Consider the following 5154-nt stretch of genomic DNA (forward strand, 5'->3'; position numbering starts at 1 on the left):
AATAGATGTTTTTACAAATATTTAGACTTAATGAAATCAAGACTACTATCCAAGGAAAGTAAGCTACAAATGTACAAGACAATAATAAGACCGGTAGCTACATATGGTTCAGAAACATGGGCAATGACGAAGGCGAACGAAGAAGCTTTAAATATTTAAAAAAAAAAATAGTTCGCCAAGTCTACGGGCCAATCCAAATTGATGCAGAAACTTTTCAAGGACGAACAAATAATGAAATTGAAGAACTGCTTAGAAACGAAAATATAGTGAGATACATTAAGTCGCAAAGTTTGCAATGGGCTGCTCATGTAATAAGAATGGGGTGGGGAGAAAGCCGAATAGCATATTCAGCGTAAAGCCTATGACAAGGCTTTGCAGAGATAGGCCAAGAACAAGATGGAATGCACAGAGCCACAGAGATAGGCCAAGAACAAGAAGGAATGAGAATGTGGTGATGCAAGAATGATTTGAGTGCTGAACTGGAAGAGAGTAGCAGAAGATAGGGACAGATGGAGGCAGATCGTGAGAGGCCAAGGTTCATGCTGGACTGTAGTGCCAAATAAGAAGAAGAGAATTAACTTTCTCCTTGTCTTAATGATATACCATAATACATTAAAATATATAAAAGACATGTTTAACACTTTTGCAAAGGTGTTAAAAAGATTTCAGTATTAATATTGTTTAATATTCCATTGAAAGTTATGTTTTCATTTTGTTAAAAATATTTTTTTAATTTTTTAATATGCTTTTAAAAATTATTTTTACATAAAATACCCTTTTTGTATATATCTTTATATATTCACTTATATTAATTTTTTAGTTGACAGACACTCATTCTATTCTTCATATTAGTTTTTTACTGAGCTTTCATCATTGTATCTCTTATCCGAATGCTCTTTGCTGTTGAAGTTATTTTCTGTTTGTTGATTTGTTTGCGTTGCCACTTGAGTTGATAGCTGAGAGTTAACTTTAACCCTCACGATTTGTTTTCGTTCCTTCACAGATTGTTCAGTTCATTTGTTTCCATACACATATTCTTCTCATGTTAGTCTTTCATATTTTTCCACAGCGATTCATGGCATATCAACACGCTTATTTCATATTTACACATGATTTACTTTGAAGTGGGTGTGTTTGTGCTTTTCCTGAATTTTCCAGCAGCTATGAGCAAGTTGGCACTGGTATTGTCTTTACGTCATGACATCACGGATGATTTGTCAAAAACTTTATCGTCATTTCGTTAGATTATTAGCATGACAAAATGTAACAAATTTAATATCAAATAATTTAAGTTAGAATTCGTTTGTGATACTTTATTTGATGTTGGTACCTTGTTTAATGAGATTAATAAATTATAATTTTAAGCAAATAGTTTCGATCCACGTGAATTTAAAAATAAAATATATTTGCGCAAAGCAGCCGTTAACGAACTGATTGCCTTATGCATCACATTTGATTTTAATTATTTTTAAATTTAGTTAAATTACTCAACGTGAACACATATTAAACAGTTCGCATACATTCACTAATTGCAAATGACCTCAGGTCATTAAATTTCGGTTCATTGAACCGCTTAAATATCTAGTTAACCGTTTTGTTCATTAAAGTCATATTAAAATTTTTAAAGTTTTAACATTTTTTTTTTCGTTATTTTTAAGTGAATTAAAATAATTTGTACCCACTTATCACTTTTAGAGCATTGATATGAACCACTTCTTTAATTTGTTAATGCTTCAATTTCTTTTATTAGATTTACACAAAAATTAAACTTATTGCACTTGACCGTGAAATCTAAATTTTACGCAAAAATTAATAATAAAAAATATTGTGTCTAACAAAATCAGATAACAAAACACAAAAATTAACTATTCAATTTCAATAATTTTTGAGGTACTTGACAAAGTTGAGCGAAAAATTGTTCCGCACAACGATTTGATGTGCAGCGTTAAGACCGCGCAACAAGTTTCCAACCAACATGCGATGAGGTGTTAATATCGCCAGACGAGGTACTTGAGGGCTCAAGTGGCGCATGGTTCGTTCGTGCTTTGATTGTGTAAATAGTTACCAATGCAGTGGTTAGACTGAATTTTGTGTGTGCACAATTATATATCCGCATTGGTTCACACTGCCACCTCTAATTACATATGTGTGAATGGATCCATTTGTATGAATGGCAACTACGAAAAGCTTCACAATATGTCTTTACACACATTTTTATTCAACAAGTATATGACAATTAGTTGTATAAATAGTTAAACCAACTGCTGTTGCAAATCATTCCTAAAATAGTCTTTATCATTTTAACCTTAAGCAAGAAGAACTATTCGGAATGGTGAGTACTTTACTAAGAATGCAATCTACAGGATACAATACTAATTCACCAATACAAAATATTTCAGAGAATCTTTATTGCGTGCATATTCATTGCCGCAGCGACGGCTGCAGTTATTCCAAATGACGGCTTAAGGCAACGTCGTGATGTTTCGGAGCTTTCAGTTGCACATAATTATTTACCACCAAATGCGGATATCGTTACGGAAATTCCAGCAGAAAATGAACAAAATACTGCTGTGCTTGCCGACGATGGATATGTGTATAAAACCGTAAGACGTTTAAGATACAGACAACGTAGAGATGTATCTGAAATTGCTCCAGATTATTTGCCATCAGTTCAAGAAAAAATTGCTTCTAAATATTTGCCACCAGCAGAAGAATCTGCAACTGAACCAGCTTTAGAAACAGAGGATAGTCAAGATACCGCAGTACTTGGAAAAGACGTACCAATACAAAACAATACGTCGTCTCAAATATAGACATCGTCGAGATGTTTCCGAAATTGCTCCAGAATATTTACCACCAACTGAAGAAAAAGCTGCATCAGAATATTTACCACCAACTGAAGAATCTGCTACTGAACCTGCATTGAAAACTGAGGAGAGTCAAGATACAGCAGTGCTTGGTGAAGATGGTTACCAATAACAAAAAGTACGGTCCGGATCTTAATACAGACATCGTCGAGATGTTTCTGAAATTGTTCCAGAATATTTACCACCAACTGAAGAAAAAGCTGCATCAGAATATTTACCACCAACTGAAGAATCTGCTACTGAAGCCGCATTGAAAACTGAGGAGAGTCAAGATACAGCAGTGCTTGGTGAAGATGGTTACCAATACAAAACAGTTCGTCGTCTTAAATATAGACATCGTCGAGATGTTTCTGAAATTGCTTCTGAATATTTACCACCAACTGAAGAAAAAGCTGCATCAGAATATTTACCACCAGCAGAAGAATCTGCTACTGAACCAGCTTTAGAAACAGAGGATAGTCAAGATACCGCATGCTTTGGTGACAGAATGGTTTACCAATATAAAACAGTTAGTCGTCTTAAATACAGACATCGTCGAGATGTTTCTGAAATTGTTCCAGAATATTTACCACCAACTGAAGAAAAAGCTGCATCAGAATACTTACCACCAGCAGAAGAATCTGCTACTGAACCTGCATTGAAAACTGAGGAGAGTCAAGATACAGCAGTGCTTGGTGAAGATGGTTACCAATATAAAACAGTTCGTCGTCTTAAATATAGACATCGTCGAGATTTTCCGAATTGCTCCAGAATATTACCACAAACTGGAAGAAATAGCTGCATCAAATATTTATCACCAGCAGAAGATCTGCTACTGAAGCCGCATTGAAATCTGAAGAGAGTCAAGATACAGCAGTGCTTGGTGAAGATGGTTACCAATATAAAACAGTTCGTCGTCTTAAATACAGACATCGTCGAGATGTTTCTGAAATTGCTCCTGAATATTTACCACCAACTGAAGAAAAAGCTGCATCAGAATATTTACCACCAGTAGAAGAATCTGTTACTGAACCAGCATTAGAAACAGAAGAGAGCCAAGACACCGCAGTGGTTGGAAAAGACGGATATCAATACAAAACAGTACGTCGTCTTAAATATAGACATCGTCGAGATGTTTCTGAAATTGCCCCAGAATATTTACCACCAACTGAAGAAAAAGCTGCATCAGAATATTTACCACCAACTGAAGAATCTGCTACTGAACCTGCATTGAAAACTGAAGAGAGTCAAGATACCGCAGTACTTGGTAAAGATGGTTACCAATATAAAACAGTTCGTCGTCTTAAATACAGACACCGTCGAGATGTTTCCGAAATTGGTTCAGAATATTTACCACCAACTGAAGAAAAAGCTGCATCAGAATATTTAACACCAACTGAAGAGTCTGCTACTGAAGCCGCATTGAAATCTGAAGAGAGTCAAGATACAGCAGTGCTTGGTGAAGATGGTTACCAATACAAAACAGTTCGTCGTCTTAAATACAGACATCGTCGAGATGTTTCTGAAATTGCTCCAGAATATTTACCACCAACTGAAGAAAAAGCTGTATCAGAATATTTACCACCAACAGAAGAATCTGCTACTGAAGCTGCGTTGAAAACTGAAGAGAATCAAGAAACCGCAGTGCTTGGTGAAGATGGTTACCAATATAAAACAGTACGTCGTCTTAAATATAGACATCGTAGAGATGTTTCTGAAATTGCTTCGGAATATGTGCCACCTGTTGAGACTGAATATTTACCACCAACGGAAACTGAGTCTGTTATTGTGGATGCACCCCAAGAAAGTGCAAGTTTGACTAAAGACGGGTACCAGTATAAAACAATTAAGAAAATTAAGTATTAGAAGTAGGCAATTTTATTGAACTGTGAATTAGATACATCAATCAATTTAGGCAAAAAATAAATATATTTAAAAAATTTATTCATATTATTTTAAAAAAATTGTTTAGTTATTACTTGAAGTTTATGACTATAATCGGAACTCTAATCCTAACAACTGCACTGATTTTCAACAAAATTATTAGTTGTTGTATATTAATATTGTAGTTTCGGATGTCAGAGGTTGCGATGTTAAATGGCATTTGAACTGTTTGCTTATAAATTTTCTATTATCAGAACACCTAAGTAATTGTTTAGTTTGTACAATTAAAGTTTGCTCTACGGAGCAAGTGTTCGACTGGTAAAGAAGCATATGTTAACATGCAGGTTTACTGCCTCAACGTATTTTCAGCTAAGATAGGTAATAATAATTTATTGAACCTTGAGTAGCAGCATAAGGTTCAAAA

The 5154-nt window shown here is 34.7% G+C and overlaps 1 pseudogene; it reads left to right on the forward strand.

Moving 5' to 3' along the window:
- The first annotated feature begins 2399 nt into the window (after positions 1-2399).
- LOC119664867 lies at positions 2400-4712 on the forward strand (annotated as a pseudogene).
- Positions 4713-5154: the final 442 nt, after the last annotated feature.

The sequence above is a fragment of the Teleopsis dalmanni genome, unplaced genomic scaffold (genome assembly GCF_002237135.1).
Source record: "Teleopsis dalmanni isolate 2A unplaced genomic scaffold, ASM223713v2 unscaffolded_contig_2800, whole genome shotgun sequence".
In the NCBI taxonomy this organism is placed as follows: domain Eukaryota; kingdom Metazoa; phylum Arthropoda; class Insecta; order Diptera; family Diopsidae; genus Teleopsis; species Teleopsis dalmanni.